The 21,639-nt window shown below is 41.2% G+C and overlaps 1 pseudogene; it reads left to right on the forward strand.

Annotated features, from left to right (window-relative positions):
• Positions 1-1,459: 1,459 nt before the first annotated feature.
• Positions 1,460-6,765, forward strand: LOC115946023 (hyaluronidase-4-like; annotated as a pseudogene).
• The last annotated feature ends 14,874 nt before the right edge of the window (positions 6,766-21,639 follow it).

Genomic DNA, 21,639 nt, shown 5'->3' on the forward strand with positions numbered 1-21,639 from the left:
ATCCAACTGCTGCAGTGGGTATCAGCAGCAGGCAGCCCAAGCTGCTGGCTCCAGGAGGGAAGCAGCAGTGCAGAGGTTCTGCTATGGACTGCACTGCGGTGCTGGAGCTGTTTCCGCTTCAGCACTTTCACAGCAACAAAGAGGGCTTCCTGAGAGGCCTGCAGTGGGGGACAGGGATTGGAGGGGTTGTAGATGTGGCTTGGTGCCCAAGGCACTTCAGGGACAGCTGAGAAGCCTCTGGGGACTCTGGTGTTCAGACCTTGGTGGCCATGGCCTGCTGCTGATCCCTGCTGGACTGTGTAGGGCAGGTGTGGGAAATGTTGCTGCCAGCTTCTCCAGCCCTCCCTGATGCCCAGGCCACCCCTGCGGGGTCAGCATGCCCTGTGGTGTGCAGAGCACAACCAGGACTGGACCTTATGGCCATTGTCACACAGTGACAGCAGACCCAGCACCAGGCAGCAGCGCTGGCAGAGACCTGCAGAGCTCATGAAACCATTTCCTCTGGGGGTTAACTCTGAGTAGTGTGTATGTTTTCCTATGGCTGGAAAGTGTTATCAGTTGGTAACTCCAGGGAGGAAAGGGTGGAGGACTTGGTATAAATTTCTGTCTGTTTACATGAGGAAGGTGAAGGAAGGGGTGGCGTCTCCTCAGCACTTGCAGCAACAGTAGCTCTGATAGAACTATCAAGCCAGGATCAGCTTGGTAACTTTCCAGATGAGGAATAATACATGCGGGCAAAGAAGTACCAAACTGACCTGTTAGGTATACTCAAGAACAGTGTTTCACCTTTAATTTAGTGGTTAATGCGAATGAACATCTTATTAGAATCATTCTGCTTTCAGGCTTTAACATTCTCCTCATATTCTCCAGTGATACTTTTGTTGGCTGACTTTAGAAGATAAAAACATTGCGATATGGCACTGTAATGCTGCTGTTCCAGCTATCACTGCACTCCATCTCTTAGCAATGTTTTAAGTGCATTTCTATTTAGTTTCCAGGTGCCTCCAGCAGCAAACACTGCGTGGAAAGCACATGGTTTAAGTGCACTGTAAAGATGTTGTTGGGTTGATCTTGATACATGTCTATGCTACAATACCACAGTGAGGTTGTGTTGCTCTGTGTTTCAGATGTCACTGTGTCATGGCAAGAGTCTTAAGGTTTCATTTCCACAGTTCCCTTGTGTGGCATTTACAGGCTTCTGAGTGGGCTAAGCTCAGCTCTGGAGCAGCTGAACACCAAACAGCTACTGACAGGTGGAGAGAAAGGCAGATGAGGAGCAGTCTGGGCAGAGAAGGACGTGGCACTACATGTGTGTAATAGAAAGGGGTGAACAGCAACCGCAGCACAGAGCTCAGCCCGTCGCAGCTGAAGGCCGGCAACAGGAAGGTGTGTGTGGGGGGGACTTCTCTTCACCCGTATGCAGTGAGTGGTGGCAGGAGCTGCAACTCTCTCCACGGCCATGGCCGGGCCGGTGCGGGGTGCGCGGCTCACCCGCTATCCGGTGCCTCCTGACCGCCTCTTCCGCGCTGCGTGTGAAGGACGTGGCCCTGGGGTGGTGGTTACAGCCCAGGCTGTGCAGGGCTCTTAACACCTTCATCAGGATCAGGAAAGCGCTGCACTAAAGGGGTTTAAGTCTTGGCTCTGACAAGCCATCAGTGCCTCTGGGTCAGTCAGATAGTTGTGAGGTGACATCCTGCTTCATTTTTATTGTTCATTATGCTGCATATTCAGTCCCCTGCATTTAATAACAGATATTCTGCAGAATCTTATCGAGGCTTATCGAGGCAGAATCTTATCGAGAACCTTATCTGTAAAGAATGCCCTGGTCTAATAAGCCACCATCCATATGAGGGTAGGTAGAGGATGGTAGCTATGTATCACATATCCTCCTTTACCATCCTCCTTGGGGCTGCTGCAAGCTCTGCAGTTCTCATCTCCTTTGTCACCAGCCTCCAAGCATATTGTTTCCAAATCCAGATCCATCACAGAGAGCAAGGTATGCTGCTGACAGCATGACTTCAACTGGACAAAACTTGTTCCAGCCCATCAGACTTCTGAATGTATCAGCTTTGGTTTTGCTGACAAAAAGTCAACAACAAGATTATTCTGTAAGAATACAGGCATTTTATTGGATCTCTGTGGGTGTGAAAAGTCTTTTTTCTTTCTTTTTTTTTTTTCAAAAACTACACATGTCTTTGGTATGGTATTTGGTGATCAGCTTGCCTGTTGAGACAGCTTGGTTTAAGCCCATCAAGGTGTCACTGCATCAATGTCACATTGTTGTTATAGTGTTAACCAGAATGGAGAAAAAATCATTGTCTTTATTAATCATTTGTAATTTTTCTAATCCCTTTGATACCAGTGTAGTGTCACTGCAGTAGGATTTTTGTTACAAAATAAATGCCAAAGCTTGAAGGCGCATTCCTCATCTCTAGATTAACTGGGGGAGAGCGATACAGGGTTTATATTATCTGATGATTGCTTAGTTGTTTCTTATCCTTTAGGTAATTATTCTTATTCTTTCTTTTCAGCAGTATCCTATGATCTGGTTCAAGTACTTCCATTATGTCTGTTCAACTCAGAACTGCTTGTTTTGAGTCAGTTTTGCTTAGCCTTAGCTAAAGCTGTTTGATGTCTCATAAAGACAAATAGTTTCTGCTTTCTCTCTGTTGGAAGTTGCTGCCCACTGTGCATTTTCACTGTCAACTGGACACCAACATAGGCTGTCTCTGTGTTGCCTTGGTTTTCAGAGAAAAATAAAATTAGCAGAAGGGGTATAACTGGGCACCTACATTCTTCCATTTGTCAACTATGACAGATAGATATGAAAGAAATACCTAGCAAAGAAGGGAAAACAAATTTGAAAGGTCTGGAGAAAAAGCAAAATACTGAGCAGAGCTTGAGCACAGGACATCCTTTCCGCATGCTGCAGACAAGTGACTTCAGAGCCTGCTCCCAGCTGGAACATGGGTGTGCTTACATGGTGACTAAATGTGTCAAATGAAATAAAATCAGAAGTCAGCAAGTCTTAGTAATTTGCCCTCACACAGACTATAAACCAGTAATTGTTTCCTCCTTAACAATAGAGGAATGACAAATATGTTTCTGTTTTAAGTTGTTCATGACAGGTTTTTCTCAGGGGGAAAGGCAGTCTGCCACTTCTCTGCAGTCTTCAATAACCTATAGTGATATTATTATTGTCATTATTATTATTACTATTATTATTAGCTTGCTGATACTGCATTTCCCATGTGTCAGCTCAGAGAGTCTTTGTGTCAGCAAATCAATATATCCAACGATCAGCAAAGCATAGGGCTAATAACACCAGAGCCCTGCCTGAGGAGGATGTGCAGACCCATGGTACAGGGCAGTGCTGACCCTCCCCACTTCCCACCAGCAGGCAGACCCCAGCAGGAGCAAGCTCTGGTGAGTTCCATGGGTTTTGGCACAGCCTGGCTGGGCAGCACTGGCCCTGCTTGCCCCAGGGTGCAATGCTATGAGGTGCACCAGGGCACAGGTGGCCACTGGTACAGTACTCCATGAAACCTGAGGTAAATCACCCGTGGGATATCCCCAGTGCAGCTAGTGACAGAGAGCCTGAACCAGACTGTGACAGGCATGGGAGCAGAGGGGCAGCGTGGGTGGCACAGCTCTCACAGCAGGGACATGCTCAAGAAACTGCAATTTAGAATCACATGCTGCAGTATGAAAGAAAAAAATAATTGTAGGAATTTGCTGCCCTCTGGCAGGTTTTTCTTACAGCTCTGGTTCTCTGTGAGCCATGAGAGCAGTGCTCAGTGATGATGCTCCAGCTCAGCATTTCCCAGCTGATTGTCAGCAGAGTAGAGCAAACATCTGGGCACCACTGCTGCTGCCTCCCTGGAGCCCTTCTGGAAAGCCAGAAGCACATGCAGGGGCTGGTGTAAATGGCAGAGCTGCTGGGCTGGCAGAAGCACCCTATCTCTTCTCTGCATCCCTTTGGGGTGATGGGGCAGCAAGCCTGACTCTCTAAAGCTGGTCTTTTCATTGGTTGTCTCCTCACAAGAGTAAGCCCATCATCTTCCAGCTTTGTCTGTACAGCCTTCTAGCAAGAAAATTCATCTTGCTGACAAGCCCTGAATGGCTTTGCTGGTTTAAATTCTTGATATGAATTCTTTCATATACCATGCCAAGATACTCAGCAAATCAGGGTAATTTTCATTAATCCCATTAATGCTGATATGGCACTTTTGGATATGTGGGTAGTGGTTTTGAAAACCTAGGTTTTCTCCTCACTAAACACAAAGTATTGTGAATCTCTTGGGGTGAGATTTCTCTGAGGAAATGTTGAGTTCTACAGTTTCTATACCATACTGCATCAGTCCCATGGACTGACTGCCTGATCAGCAGAAGGAACATCATGGACACTTCAGAGCACTCTGATGTCTCACACTGCCAGATGACTGTATCATAAAAGCATGCATGTCTTATTTAATGTACCAAGGTTGGCTACCTTGAATGTTGATATTTTTGCTGCAGGTACCTGAAATTAGGTCATGCTAGTCCTACCCTAAAATAGCAAAGAAATGGGGGAGTGGGGAGGCCATAGAAGTACCATAGGCGTATAGAGGTTCCTGATTGTTTTTTCTGTTTCAAGAGAAAGGAAGGATAACATAGATGCTCTATTCCCATTAGTATATGTAATAGTCTGGCTGCCCATATGACACACATGAGCCTCACCTCCAGCAGCTCACTACCCCAGGAATGATAAATAGGTATACAAGGGCTAAGGAAGAAGAACAACAGGCAGGATTTGCATACAAACCCATGATCAACCCTGATGACTGATTGCATAGGTTGACTGTGTGGGATTTCCTCAGTATTTGGAGTGCAGGGATGAGCCTGGAGTTGGAGGATGTGTAAGGCTCTCTCTTTTACCAATAATGTAAGTATGTAGGTTTTGCTGTGTATCTGATTTCTTTTCTGCTTAATAAACACGTAATGGCAGGGATCTTGTGACTAATGACTCTGCTTATAGCAGTGGCCACAGGCCTTAGCATCAAAGTCCACATTGTATAGTGCAGTGCTATGCAGAGCTGTCAGAGCTGGTCTGGAAGGTGCTAGCTCTGTGTGATAGTGCAGCCAGGCTAATAAATAGCTCATGGTTCTGCTTTATTGCTATTGGGGATTTGAACTTGTATCCCTTTATGGTACTGCACAGTGACAATGAAATATGTGTGCTTGTTTAGAGCTATTTGGAGTATATCTGGCTGGCACTGTGCTAGACAGGTCAGGGATGTTCATGAAGCTGTGAAGATGGTGATAAAAGTCAAGGTTTGATTTTATTGTTACCTTTGTTATTATTGAGAAAGCTTGAAGAATAAGAAAACTGTTTCTTCATCAGCCGGTTAACTGCAACAGCCATGGCCCCTAAGACACCCTGGGGCCCCACTGAAGTGATGGCAGTATCCTTGGTGACTTCAGTAAGACCTGGATTGATGAGACATACAATTGTGGTTATGCTGACTTCCATAGACTTACACTGATTTACTTCAGCTGGGAATCTTCCCCCTTTCTTTGCATTAGATTCTTTGCATTAGATTGTGCTCACTTGTGTTAGCAAGATAGATACCTTAGAAGAAGCTAATACAAATTCATATAGCTGTATATAGAATAGGTAATAATGCCTCTTCTGTGATGTTCTACAGACAAACTGGGAGATCCACCTAATGTTGTCTCTTAAGTCATGTAAGTACTGCCTGAAAATGGACACTGTTTTGCACTGTTCACCCTTTAGCCCCTAGTATGACTGCATATTTCACTCATCTGGACTTCCCTTGCTATGAAAACAGCCCAGCCACTGGTGTGAGAAAGCAAGCCTTTCTTAGACACTTGGAATGACCAACAGACCTGGGCTCCCTGAGGTGCAATGTCATACTGAACCTGAAAATGTTCCATACAATTGGAATATATGAATAGCCTATTAGCTAAAGCAAGAAGGCAGACACATCACAGGAAGTCCCTGTTAATGGTGGCCTTCCCTAGAACTTCAGTTTGCAAACTCATCTGGAAAAAAATGGCCACAACTTTAACTACTACATCCCAGATAAGGACTTCAATGGATAAGTTATTACACAGTGAGAATACTGGAGACCTCAGTGGGCCCACAGCTGGGATGCAAAAAAAAGTATGCTGAAGAAAATCCAGGAAACTCATATCCAAAATGGAAGGGAATATTTCAGCGAATGATGTTGAACATTTAGCCAGAGTTTCCTTTGAAGAAAGTGCAAAGCTTTTGTGAAGGAAACAATTGCATAAGGAATGAAAGCAGAGCAAAGGGCCTTTGAAGGATACTATTTATGCCCTTACTGTCATAATTACAATTTCCATGATCAGAACTACACGGGTTCCTGTCCAAAGAGTAAAGCTGTGAGGAGCAATGAGCTTTCCTGGCTCTGTAATAGCAGTGCAGCCCTGTATCCTTCCATTGACATCAAGAAGCCCCTTGAAAAGAGTTGAAATATTTTACACTTTCCTCAATTTAGGCTGAATGAATCCATAAAAATTTCCTTCATGACATCCCAAGATTATGTTTTGCTTGTATTTGTGTACACTTGACCAGGTTATAGAGATCAACCTTTGTTATTTCCCTCTGTGGTAAGCTTTTGTTGGAACAACGTGGGCTGCATTTGTGCTTTACCCATTCTTGCAGATGGTGCATCAGGATGGAAAACCACCTACTTGGGCCAGATTTGCTGGTTCATGTTAATTGTCCACATGCTTTAAAGAGCTCAATGTTCTGAAGAAAAAATACAGCCTCGAAAACTGTTGAGGTTTCTTAGGGTTTTTTTGTTTGTTTGTTTGATTCATCCCTATACTATACTCAATCATGCATTTGAATGGATTAAAAGGATTTCAGCATTTTGATGTAGTATGTAGAAGACAGTTAATACATTAATCCTCCCTGATGTACTTTCTTCTGCTCAGGTATGCAATCACTAACTAATCCTCTGATGGCTGCCCCTTTTTCAGAAGGGAAAATGAGGCAGAGATGTTAGCAGCTTGCTCAGTGTTACATCAGAATGGGAAATTGAAACCAGGAGTCTTTCTGTACACCTCCATCTTAAAGACATTTAATTTAGCCTCATACCTACCTGAAGCAGGAAAATGGTGCACCAGAACCATGGAGCTCTGCTCACATCAGCTGAACACACACAAGTATTTTCAAAATGTGCCTTACCTTAGTCCTTCTTCACGTCATTTTGGACATCCTCCCAGAAACTGGATGAAGACAGTAGGTTTCCTGTGAAAAAGCAGCATAACCTATCTGTCACAGCCCTGGCTTTGTCCTCCACTGTAGACTGCACTACTAGCAAGTCTCAATTTCTGTGTTTCACAGTTTAGTAAGTGAGCTTTATTGCCATTTTAAAGGCTATGCTAAGTCTTTCAGACCACATACAGAGTCTGAAGCTGGCACATTGTCTGTTAGCACTGCCATCACCCACTACACTGCCCACTAAGGGACTGCACTTCCCTCTGCCTTGAAGGCAAATGCTTATTTTTAGGTATTAAAAGAAGTGCAGACACCTGTTGTTATCCATGTTACCATTCCTTAGCTTTGTAAGAAGAGGATAGATGAACATCAATAACTGCTTCAGGCTGATGTGCATCCCCTTTGACATTTTATGCCCAGTTTCTGTATCTTTTCACATTCAGGCAACTAATTCCGGTAAAGTTTTTCTGCTTTGATTTTTGATGTGGCCCTTTGTCCTGGTTTCAGCTGGGAAAGTTAATTTTCTTCCTAGTAGCTGGTGCAGTGCTGTGTTTTGGCTTTAGTATGAGAATAATGCTGATAATATGCCAATGTTTTAATTGTTGCTAAGCAGTATGTACCCTGATCAAAGACTTTGCAGTCTCTCATGCTCTGCCAGTGAGGAGGAATACAAGAAACCAGGAGAAAGCAGAGACAGGACACCTATTCCAAACTAGCCAAAGGGGTATTCTATACCACAGCACATCTTGCTCAGTATATAAATTGGGGGGAGTTAGCTAGAAAGTCCAGATCACTGCGAAGGTCGGGCTGGGTATCAGTCAGTAGGTGGTGAGCAGTTGTATTGTGCATCACTTGGGGATTTTCCCTTTAAGTTTTAGACCTCCCTCTTCCCACTCTTTATTATATTGTCATTATTAAATTATTCTTATCTCAACCCATCAATTTAACCTTTTTCCAGTTCTCCTCCCCATCTCACTGGGGTTGGGAAGAAGGGACAGAGATGTAGGCTGAGTGAGTTGCCACCTGGGGTTAAACCATGACATCCTCAATCTCTCTTAAATCAATGATGATATCTAGGGAGTCACTTGCATATCAGTGGTCGTTCATCTCCAGTGCTTGGGCATAGTAATTTACTTGTTGCTGATCCTTAATCACTGTTTTAGTTAAGGATAAACATCCAAGCACCAAATACCCTCTCCTTACATCTTGCAATATGATGAAAAGGTACAGTGAAAGACATGTCTCTGAAACAAAACTAGGAAGAGCACAAAAGTTAAAACTGAATTTCTTAAGACTCACCAGGTGTTGCATTTTCCCTTTCATGTAAGGCTGTACAATGCCAACATTCTCTCTCCTATAGTGCGTGCCTATTTGCAATCACTTTTTCTAAGGTTTTTGTAAGGATCTCCCAAGGAAAGCAGTGAGAAAAATGCATGCCTTTTGTGTCACAGCTTTCAGAGAGGGACTGGAAAACAGCTGATTGACATAGCAGAATGGCTCTTTCCTTCTCCTTATCAGCAAAAACAGAACTGAGGGAATGCTGAGGGGAATTCTCACGTTAAAAATTCCTCTTTAATGAAAAGATTTTAGTTGCTTCTGGTAATTGATATGAAATAATTTTAATTAAACTTTGCACCAAGGTAAATGAAAACAGTTGGGTTTTTTCCCCCAGTGTTTGTTCCCTTGCTCATTACCAACACCTAAAGCAGTACCTAAGTTTGCAACTTTTGTTTAATAATCTCTGTACTCTAGACAACAAACCTTTAACCACAATAAAACACAGTAAAAAGGGGCAAGAATTAAAAGAAAATGTAGTCCGAGGGACAGCCACATAGCAAACCATTGGATTACTTTAGAAAGACTGTGAAATGTTGAATTAGCTTGACAGTGATGCCTTTACTCTTTTCACTTTTTTCTTAACACTATTGGGCAGAGTACCCTGGGAACTGAAGGCATTGTTACTTGATGAGTTATGTATTTAACTTTTTCAGATTAACCCTGCGCCTGATTTAAATGCAATGTGTAAGATCCTCATTTTATCCTATGAATAGACACTGATGGTCTGCACCAGTTATGAATAATTGGTACCAGCAGAGCTGACTACCTAACCAGTCCTTGCTGTCCTGCAGTCAGGATGACCATGGGGCATGGTCAGTTCTTCCTGGCTCAACAAGGTCTTGTGGGGCACACAGGCAGTCAGTGACAGGGTAGGAAACCAATGGCTAGTAACAGGGATTTTGGAAGACAGACCCTCAATAGTTATCATCCTGGTCAGATTCCTTTCCAGCTGAATAAAACACTAGGAAATCATCTAGAGCCTGATTAGCATATCAGCAGATCAGATTAGGTGAACCAGTGATGCCCAGCCATTTGTCAGTTTATGGGAGCTCTCTGTTTGTGCCTCTGTGTGGGCATCTAAAATAAAGCAGGATGCTGAGATCAGATGGACAGGCTTTGTATTACATGGTATCAGACCTAGCCATATTAAACTCAACAACTGATTTCTGAGGCTCCATAATGTCCTGGAGCTTTCAGACACCCAACTGGGGTGCAAAGGGCTTGAGCAACTTGTGCTCCCCAGAAAACACCACAGTCTATGGACCTACAAAGAAGTCATGTAGTATGCTATAAACACAGGTAATGACAGCATGGCTGTGTGCAAGACTGTGTGTGTCCAGAGTGGATGCACATGCTTCAGGGACTTGCCTTGTGACCTGACTGAGTTGAAAGGAAGTTTATTCCCTTATTCACATTGACTCTGACAGAAACCACAGCCAAATATTTACAAAAATTGTCTGAATAAATTGAATTTGCTGAGGACAACTGAACACTTACTTTCAGCCATTCATTCTCATGCTGCCTGGGTTTTCTATACTGCCTGCCAGGAGAAATGCAGCCCAGAACACCCATTTCACACAGCTTTAAGGTCAAAGTCTTTTCTCATGGCAAAGTTGGTGTCTGTATCTAGAAAAGGAATAAACAAGTAGCCATAAGACAAATAAGGCATGTTTAAGACCTGTGCTGGGCTCCCTGCTTTATTCTATGTGACCCCAGCAAAGATTTGAAACATACCATCCAGCTCCCACTAGCCTCCGTTATTCCTTTTCTGCCAGAGCCTTAAAGATCTAGTCAAGCTTAGACATTTGTGATTTCACATCTTTTAGCAGCCAGCTCTTTAACTGCTAGGAAACTAGAAGATCATCTAGAGCCTAATTCACACATCAGCAGACCAGATTAGGTGAGCCAGTGACGCCCAGCAATTTGTCAGGTTCTGGAAGCTCCGTTTGTGCCTCTGTGTGAGCAACTAAAATGAAGCAGGCTATTGAGATTGGGTGGACAGGCTTTGCATTACATGATATCAGACCTAGTCATATTAAAGAGCAGCCAGCTCATTAACGGACTGCTAAGAGATGCATTCTTCAAATATATGCTATTCATATAGTGTATTCAAAATATGCTTCACTCTTCAAATATACGCTATTTACTCTTCAAATACATCCTATTATCCTCATATCTAGCCTCAGTGACTTATTGCCATAATAATAATTTTAGATAAATGATTGTAAGGTGAATAAACATCATGTTAATAGAGTTCTGGAAGGGAAGTGAGAAAAACTTCTATTTTTTTTTGACAAAACTCCATTGTAGAAAGAAACAATTTAAATTCCATATAAGGTGGGGAGACTATGGCTACACCACAGCCAATCAATAAGAAATAAATTGAGTTTAGAATGATCCTTCTTTAAAAGAAAAAATATAAATTTAATTCATGCTATTTTTCTCAAAAAATAGATGCAGGAGATCCACTGAAAATTTTCTAATACACATTTTTTACGGAAGGAAACGAGAAATATTTTGGTTGATTTTTTTTTGATGGAATGGCTTTCTCAGGAAGATGTAGTTTGTTAAAGGCAAAGTGCAGATTGTGGTGGATTTTTCAAGGGAAAGGTGTAAAAATGATTCATTTGACATTCTCCTGATGCTGTAGGACTAAAGTACAAGCTAATATCAAACAAAAGTCTCTTAATGTCTTCTGAGCAGCATTGGATTAGATGTTAGTTTTGAGTCTTCTTGCTGTCTTTATTATGGTCACATCTTAATGTCATAGTAACTAAATAATGGAAAAGAGAACCAATGTTTTACAAGATCAAATTTCAGACTCTTCCATGACTATGTTAAATTAGGAACTGCCTGTAATACGTTAATGTATCTTGTATAAATGTTTCTTATATATAAATATAATGTATCATATAAATTATATTCCTTTGTACTCAAATACGCATCTAGGTACTCAGGCCCTAATTTCTCCCACCCAGTACATCCACTGAAGTGGGACAACTAAATCAGAAGCTAATGTTTTAGTGGGCTTCTAATGGAGCAGCTCCTGAGAGCAGCTCCTGAGGATCAGTTCAAGTGCAGTAGGGGTTAGTTGGTTTTGAGATAAATAGCCCTTGGGGAGATTCTGTTGGAGGTGGCAGTTCCCATATCCCACCTCAGTATCAACCCATACAAATAAGCCTTGGTTTGAACGTGGGTCACATTTCTTCTTTGGGCAGAGATACAATGCCTTTTTATTAAAGCACAAACCAGCTCTGGCATATTGCTTCCTTTCATTGACAGATACAGGATTGTGGGTTTTTTTTTTGCGGTGGCTCAGGCTTTTTTTTCCTTGAGTGTTCTCCTGCTATTCTGCATTCAGAGAAAGACCTCAAAATCCTGGTTACACTGAGAATTTTAATTTTTAGGTATTACAGCCCAGGTAGGCAACCAACAAAGCACAGGCCAGTGCAATGAAACTGAGCTTTCAGATGTTTCAGAAGTATCTATCAAGATTCAATCTCTCTCAACAGTATTGTTAGGCCAGATGATTTTGTAAGGTTCGAGTAGCCAAGGTCTGCAGTGTGATTGTGATGACTTGCAGGTTGGTAGAACGAGGAAATACTTCCCAAGCCACAGCAGGTTACCCTCCCACAGCAGGGTACCCTGCATGCAGAGTCTGTTCTCATGGGCAAAGATGAACTACGTGCTCCCTCTGACTCCTATGCTAGCATCCCTTTCATTTTGAGGCTGGACACTCAGGCTGTGTGAAATCTGGTATGAATTTGTATCAGCTGCTCCTCTAAGATCAAGCCACCTCTCTTCTCCTGTGCGCAGCACTTCTGACTTCCAGCTTTATAACTTTTTGGATTTCTATTTTCTTCTCTTCATTTTTCCTGTTGGCTACATTTTGTGATCCTCAACTGGTGTGCTGGCATTTTCAGATTTCTTTCCTGGGATCTAATTATGATAGAGCATCCTATAAAGAATCAGGCTGCTTAAACTTCAGACTATGGGTTCCTCTCAGTATCCATATCCTTAAGATTTAGGCATGCCAAAACTGAGGATTATGGTGACCAAATTAGTTTATTGATTTCTGTAGGAGTTAGAAACCTAAACAGGCCTGAAAATCTGTACCTGGGCTTGCAGCAGCTGCGTAGTTAAAACTCTCTCACATAATATGTAGACCATAATACAGCATTTCATAACAAAATTGATAGTGCAAATAAATATTCTAGCTGTAGGTGGTTTCCCTGCAGAAGAAGTTCAATTTATGTTGTTATACCTGCTAAATGGTGGTGATAAAATTAACTAATCTCTATACAACCATGAGAATGGATGTTTTTAAGTATAATAAGCATACTTTCTCTTCTTATAGTGCAAATTGTGATTCTTCTTTTCATGTTTTGTGAGCCTAAATATTTCATAATAATGTCATGTGAAAATAAATAATATATGAAACTAAAAATCGGAGGACATGATAAGCACAGAAATATTTTACTCAGTGCTTTTGATAGTCTTACTAAAGCCATATGAAGTTAATGGTAAGCTTCCCTTAGTTTCAATAGGCTTGGAGTCAAGCTGGGGTGCCTCCTGGGGAATTATACCACAAGGGTCTTGAGAGCTTGATAGGGTGCCTCTTCCATGGTAGAACATTCCTAAAATGGATCAGAAGGCATTCATTACAAGCAAAACCAAGTTTTGAAGCAGCTTGTTTAGCTTTTGTGTTTACCTAAACATAAAAAATGACTAAAAAGGATCTAAAAGAGCTTATTATCTAAGTTGTTAAAGGTTTTGATAAGCTATTAAGCATTCATATAGCAAATAAATAGTCTATGTGATTTGGTATTTAAGACTTTATTGGTGTAAGGTATGAGAATAACCTTAAATATTCTTTCAACTAGCCAAAAGATTAACAAAGTCAGCTAAAAATCTACATGTATCTTGCTAATAATTGAAACCATGTACAGTTTTCAGTACACCTAGTCTTTTAGCAGGGGCAACCAAGGTTATTGAAATGTAGCTGTAGCTGTGAATGAGAACAGGACATAAGGGAAACTGCTCTGACATTACTACCTGCTGATCACCCTCTTAGGCTCTTCTTTAAGTCACTTTGAAATGGGAAACCTTATACTAATTCTGAATTTCAGGTTATATGGAACTTTGGTTTGTAGCAATTTTCTGGTATTGACATGTTGTACCACATTTCCTGCTGGCTTTATGTTGACAAAGGTATCTTCTCTTTTTGCTTCCATCCTAGCAAACAACAGATGTTTGAAGCTGGCACCTACTTGCAGTCATACAGTGAAGTATCTGTACAATTCATGGCCTTTTTCCTTCATCTAGATCTAATCAGGTAAACCCCATCTGCATGTGTAGCCAGTAAGGAGGTACAGATCCAAGTGGCAGCAAGGTTAAGTTAGTGTTTCAAATTAAATCAGAAATTCTGATCTGGTGCAGGCAGCCCTTATCCCAATCATCTTGACTTATTCAGCACTGAACTATTTTCCTCCCGTTAGCCTCGAGGCAGCTAAAAGGTAATGCTGCACCTTTGTGCTCATTTCTGCTACTTGATTTTACAGACAAGTACTTTTCTTTATCACTCATTCAGTTCCAGATGTCTGGATGTTGTTCTTAATCCCAGGCTGTATTTTTGCTGCAAATCAGTTTGACAGCCAACTGCAAAGCAGATTTGCCCTGGCATAATTTGGGTAAAATGATGGTTAAACTCAGCAATAACATTGTTAAACACTGTACAGATTGAACTGCACATTCATTTTAATTGTATTCTGTATTGAAACGGATGTACTTAGGGCTCCTAAGTACGCTTAATGAATCAGATTAATAGTTAGGAGTTTGTATTACTCTCATTTTCATGTAGGGGATTTAAGAGTAACTACCTATCTGAGTTCTAGTACTCTCAGTTATGACATTATTTTATGTTTATAATGAATAATCTAATCACCACTGACGTTGTATTGAGAATAGCAGAACAAATTACAGTTCTCTTGTATCTTTCTTCATATACTTTTGCCTTGTGTTCGACTGGTAGAAGTCTGGGGTATGTAATGTTCTGAAAATTACAGAATTATATTTAAATCTTTATTTATCTAACCCTAACCTGATAAATCAATACAGAATTTTCTACTGGGCTCCCACTTTATGCAGGATTTTCTGAACAAGCCTGTCTTAAAAAAAATTAAAAAAAAAACATATTACAAAATACAATACCTCTGAATACGTGTATTCAGAGGTATCGTGGGTTTCCTCTGCTATCTGAACTTAGGCAGTTGGGTTGCTTACTCAGATAACTTTTCATGGACTGGTATACCCTATGAACTCCCTACAGTAAATGAATTCTCAGCTCCATGGGAATTGCTCAGTAATTGGAAATGAGATATTAAGTATTCTTACATACTTCTGATTCTTGGGGAATTTATGTATGTGTTTTGCCTACAAACATATTTTGAGACAGTGGGAAAGGAGAAATACAGCATAAGCTAGAACAGCCTATAATCACCTATTAATATATGTGTCAGAAGATTTGAATTAAATTCTTTCCCTGTTTTGACAGAAGTGTCACATCATCATCGTATTCAAAAAAGATGTTTCAGATGCTTATTCAAACAAGATTTGTAGTTCAGCCCATGCCTCTCTCTAAAGGAAAAATAAGCCTCCCAAACAGAAACTCAACATTCTGCTATTCCAAGAGTAGTAAAATTGTGTCTTCACGATGGCAATGAATCTATTTTCTTCTAGTATTCTGGGTCATTTTAGAAAGCTCTTCCTGAAATCTGTGTTTCTGTAAGGATTCTCTGTCAGCAGACAAGGACAATGATGTTGAAATCTGCTGGGACTGGCTGCAGTTACATCTTAGATGTGTCTGTGGAAAAACTGGCTCTCTAACTTCACGGGATGTGGCTGTCGAAGGCTTGAGCATTGATTCTCTGAAGAATTTGTTTGGATCTGGAGCAGCTCTGCAGCTTCCTGCTGCATGGGGACTTTGCTCTTCAGCATAGAAGAGCCTGGCTTTTTTCCAGATCTTCAGGCACAGATCATTGAAATGATCACAGTACTGAAGATGAAGGCTTTCCTAGTCATCACTGATTCTACCAGAGCCATCTGTGATAAGCAAATTGAACACTGGCTTGTTTCTCCCAGAAAGTGGGAGGAGGGATTGCAGATGAGCATTTAGGGAAAAGTCCATAGTTTAAAAGCTGGATTTCTGAAATGAAAGCTACTACAAGCCTCTGCTCCCAGGAAAATCACTCTTTATTAGAAATCAGCACACTTAACTGGCATTCAATTAAGGCAACATGAATACAAATGATTTACTTGTAACCCCTTGGAGGGAAGGAGTGGGTGTTTCTATAGGTGGTAAAATCCTTTTCTCCACTTTCTGAGTATACTGGTTTTATTTTAATAATAGACACTTTCTCACCCTTTTTAATATCTGCATTGTGATTTATTATAAATAAAAAAAATGATCTAATTATATTAAAATTAGAAAATGCTTTGGTTGTATTTTAAATGAGTACAAGATTAAAGAATATGTGCAATTTACAGTGTGGTCTTGCCTTTATCTAAGTGATTATTAGAGTTTCTCATCAGTAAAATCAAATATCACCACTCTGTATCATATGTATCATGGTCTTATCTTGATTATAGACTTCAGTAGCAGTGACTTGCTTGCACAACAGTGTGAAGCAGATGGAGAAAATTGAGTATGGCTATACTTATCTCCAGAAATAAGATGTGTACACTGAAGAGCAGCAGCCCCAAACTCATCCTGCTTCATTAGGCAGCTGAAGGAAGCATAGCAAAAATTACAGTCACATTATCAGGTTTATAAAAGTTTTCTAAAATACATAGCTGTTAAAAGTAGATCAAGACATCTGACTTGCCAAAAGTTATGAAACAAGTCCAGGCAATGTTTGTTTGTCTCCTAAGACAAAGTCTTTGTTACCAGAGGAAAGGCAGATTCTGGAGCTTGCCTTGCCTTCCTTTGCCACCTTAATTCTCCCAAGGCCATTTAGCTCCTGGGCCTTTTAGTTTCACTAGCACATTTGTCTGGGACACCAACATGTTGACTGTTTTGAGAAGCAGAGCTGGAAAGAAAAAGGAAACAAAAATGCAACAACTGTGCTATGCACATAGGCAATACCCACACCTGCTGGGGAATTGGGCTTCACAAGGGATGCAGTCCAGTCCCACTGAGAGCTAGCAAACTCCTTCTAGTCATTTTGACACGCAAACTTCCATTCAAGAGAAGTGAAGGACTCTTAAAACTCAACTTTGATTTATGTGATAACTAATGCACATCTGTAAAGGAAAGCAAAGGCTTGAAATGTAAATTTTAGCTCCACAGTTTGACTCTCATTCCTAAAACTTATGTTGATCATCTCCATGTGGGGTTTTGTGGTTGGTTTTGGTTGTTGGTTTGGTTTTTTTTTAACTTTCAGAATGTTTGCTCTAGGACTTGGATTGTTCCATAAGGAATTTGGTCCATAAGGAATACTTAAAGTCAAAGAGCATTACAGAAAATGTGCTACCTTTCTGAATTTTAGACAGCTGCTTGATGTATAGCATTGGCAGTTTAAGGCTCCTGCTGAATTTTTAAGCCATTTGGAAAATAAATCAGAGACTTCAGTGGGACTTCTCTGATTTACACCAGCTGGGAGTCTGACCCTGAGCCTTTCAGAACAGGCTAATTGCCGATCAATAGGAAAACCTTTCAGTCGGTATGTGAAAAGTAGCACTCCTCTGCCAGTTCATTCCCTGGCTTTCCTGGTGGAATGTTTGTGAAGAAAATTATCTCTACATTTTTAGTGGCTGCTGAGGTACCAGTAACAGGTTGTGCTCCAAGCAGCTGCTATGGCTTCATGTGTTTTTGGGGACAAAAAGGAAGGAGCCTGGACGTACGTGTAAGGCGGAGAAATGGGAATACAGACATATGGGACTTGTATGCTGGGATCATTTCTCTCAGCAGATGGGTAGTGAAAGGCAAATGACTAATTGTCAACATGGAGCCAAAGGAAGGAACCTGATTGACTGCATCAAACTGATATCCCAGAAGTCATCCCGGGAACCACTATTAGTCAAAACAGATCTTACAACAACAGTGTGCCTAAAAGTAGTGCCAGCTCTCTGATTCTAACCAGACCTCTAAATATGCACAGGAAAAAGGGCGATGTCAGAAAAGGATGATCTGCATATGATGTTGAAGTATTGATGCTCAGTGTGTTGGCCAAGTATATAACAAATAGATAGCAAAAGTCAAATACCCAGCCTGAACAAGTGCTCAGCATGAATCTGGACAACATCTGCCTCCACTGAGGGTCCACAGCATTGTTGGAGGTGCTGAAAATCTTTGGAGTAACAGCCTCAATGGCATTTATAACGTTTGCTGTAAATTGTTACTGCATTTGCCCATTTGCTTCTGCTGCCTCTAGTCCTAACATTTTGTCTTGATGACTTGATGGATTAGATGCATGACTGCATGGTATTTTGGGGGTAAAGCAGAATGTTCAAGGCCAAATAGAAGACCTAAAATAATCTCAGGCCTACTTTTCTATTTTTCCACAGCATCTGAATATATGAGGCTACTGGTAAACTGCTCCTATCAGACACCCCCAAACTGATACAGTAACCCAGTAATGTTGTTCATTTCATCTATTCTTGCTAATATTTTTAGTCATATGAAGAATGGATGGAAAAGGCCATTTAAAAGATGGCACATTGGCATCTCCCTATCTTGGATTTCTACCTCTCAGCAGCTTGGCTTGTGCAGCAGGTCTGGTGTTCTTGGCTGGGTCTGGAGCAGCAGGCACACAAATGGCCCAGGTGGAATTAGCTATTTTTAAGCTTATTTCTGTATCAGCAGAAATTGGAAGCTGATATATAACTCCAAAAGAGCATAAAATCTCTGTCAAATCCACTCCCACACTAAGCTCACATCCCATTTCCCTGAAATTAAAGCTTTACTCAGAGAAATCAGCTCCAGGTGGATGAATTTCCTAGAATGTGCATTCATTAGTTGCTACTGGCATAGCACAGTGAAGGTGGAGAGTGTTACACAATCAACTAATAATGCCACTAATATGTGCTATTATTAAGGCTATTAAGATAGAATTGGCATTGTAGAAAATATGGTGTCATTAAATACGTATTAGGGCTTTATAATGAACTATCAGCATGACTGGTTCCATGCAGTCTTGGCAGGCAATTTTAGAGGAACACGTTCCCTTCCCAGCTTTGTAGTGCCAGGACTGTACTCTGTGGTGGGATTTGAAGGCAGAGAGCAAGGGCATTGCATGAAGCCAGGCCTCGGGCATAGTGCTGCAAGTAGGCTGTGCTCTCAGGGGCTGCCTTCACCCTTGGCTGCCTTCACCCTTGCCTACACTGTGGTCTATCTGCACCCTGGGCTGTAGCACTGCCACCCTCCGCATCCCAGGACAGGGAAAGGAATGGCTGTGACATTCACCTGAGATGTGTCCAGATGGAGTGTCTGAACAGTGCAAAGCTCTGGAGAAAAGAGGAAGGTAAGGGTGAGATGTGACCTCTGGGACCCAACCTGTTCTGCAGTGCATTGAAGCAGTGGCAGTGAGTGGCTGGGCTACTTGGTGGTTGCCATTAGAGAACTCCTTGGCTGGTTTATTGGCAGCTATTTGCTCGTTCCCACACAATTACCACTGCTTTTTAATACTTGGATGATTTCCTCCAGTGCTGGCTGGCAGAATATGGAGTACAGAAGAAATAATAGTTTTCATTTCTGAAGGAGAGCATTTGGCTGGGGTTAGTTTGCAAATGGGCTTCTCCAAGCGTGCCCACTTTTTCTGGCTGAAAATTTTGTCTGGCATTTCCATTCATGTTCATGACTACAGATAGGATCAGATAAGTGACATTTGAACACTGAATATGACCATTCCAAGAAATGGTATGTCTATTTTGTACATGCTACAGATCCAGTGTACCTCAGACACAGCAGATGTTCCCTGCAGATCAGCCATAAAACTTCTGCCACAGAAAGTCAGCACTTCCCAGAAGGTGCTGGACCACTCCTCAAGCTACACTAGGTTTAATCTATGTGGTGTGGAGCAATGACTGAAAACTCATAAAACCAAAAGTCAGTAAGAGCTTAATGACTGTTGTTTTTAATAGTGGCTTTTAAGTCTCTCACATAATGATTCAAGTAAATACCTGTTCTTTTATAGCCTGTCCAGCCTGTGAATCTTAAAGTGCTATACAAAGGCCTTAAACAGCTATATTACAATAGTCAAATTGTAGTACAAAAAGACAGTCTTGCATCTGGCTGATGACTGAACCAAGGACAGGACAAGAGCGTCTGGACCCCAAATGAGGGTGCTACCCTCAAAGACAAAGGATGAACAGGATCCCACATTATCACAAATATTACAACTGTACATAGAATCATAGAACAGTTAGAGTTGGAAAGGATCTTAAGATCATCAAGTTCCAACACCCCTGCCATGGGCAGGGACACATCACACTGAACCATGTCACCCAAGGCTCTGTCCAACCTGGCATTGAGCACCGCCTACAAAAGAAGACATCCCCAAGCACAGCACAGGGAGAGCCCAATGGCAAATGGTCCTTTCTTTGCCTCAAAAATCTATAACATTTCCTCTGGGGTCTTTCTTATGCTTTTTTTCCAGTGCTTGACGTTAAAAGCACTGTCACAGTTCTTGTCAAATCAGTGTAGTTATGGCAGCGTACATCTGTTGAACTCCTGATGTGATCTGTTCTCAGCAATGCAGCTAAACACGAAGAATGATACCAGACCTATGGTCTATATCCTCCATACATTCAAATAAACAAGTAAAACAAAAGTCACAGTCAAAACTGCATAAAAAGAACTAACACTGTGAACCACAATCAGCAGGGTTTGTGAGAGTTTGTCAAGTGAAGCTCTGAGCAGTTTAACTGTCTTAACTGGTTTAGTTAAACTACTTCATATCCTTTCTTGGATGCTTTTAAACTGGTAATGGTAGTTTTAATTCACCAGTGCTGCGCCTGTACAGCCCATGCTGCAGTGGTGGGAACAAAGCCTCTCTTGGTACTCACATTCAGGTGTATGGTACCACTGGAAGAAAAGCTGTGAACCTCCCATGTGCCTCCCATGTGTGGTTAATGTTTATTTAGTTCACAGTATTAAAACCTGAGGTATAGATATATAAGCACTGTGAGAACTGTCTTGTCATTGCATATACAGAACTCAACATAAAGGAACCACATTCTGTGAAAAGGTATTTCTTTATCTTGCCACCAAAGCTATGAAATAGAAACCTTTAGCTGTAGCAGATTAGCTTTATTCACATGGTTTGCCTACTTCTTGAGCACAATGCAGTACCTGAATTAAAACTTTTACCTTTTTATGTTCTGTACCTTTCAGGGCTAGGTTAATAAATAATGCCCACGATTTTACCGAGTTATCTGAGTGACCTGATCTCTCTGCCCAAATCAATCAAATTCTCTTAAACAAGCTTCAAGGCAAGTGTTAATGGGGAAAAATGTAAAATTTGTCTTTTAGAAATTTGCTCTCAAATAAAATGTGCAGTTTCCTCAAGAGGTTCTTTCAAGAAAACTTGCTCATTAAAATATTAATTGGAAACAGGCAGAAAAGGGTCACGAACAGAGTCACGTATCTGTTAAAATCTGCCTACAGGAATGTGATTACCTAGTTTCTCAAATAGACTGTAACACTGATCAATTCATTGCATTGAAAAACATGGCAAGATAACCTTCCTAATCTTCTCTTTGCTCAGCAGAAGGTTTCGTGGTGTAGAAAGGAACAAATAAAGTGAGAGTTTTTCATATTATTTCCTGGGAAAAGACCACTTCCAAAATAAGGAAAACTTTTCGGTAATTGAAAATAGAAGAGTGACATCACCTTTACTTATTCCAGACTTCACTATTGAGTGTATATTTCTACACAACACAATCCAAATCTTTCTCCAGGATGACTCAAGAGATAGGGGGGAAAAAAAAAATAAGATGTTTTCCTGCTGTTTACCTTGGTAACTATGCATCCCATTGCTGGCTTCCATGGC

The sequence above is a fragment of the Melopsittacus undulatus genome, chromosome 5, assembly GCF_012275295.1.
Source record: "Melopsittacus undulatus isolate bMelUnd1 chromosome 5, bMelUnd1.mat.Z, whole genome shotgun sequence".
Classification (NCBI taxonomy): Eukaryota; Metazoa; Chordata; class Aves; order Psittaciformes; family Psittaculidae; genus Melopsittacus; species Melopsittacus undulatus.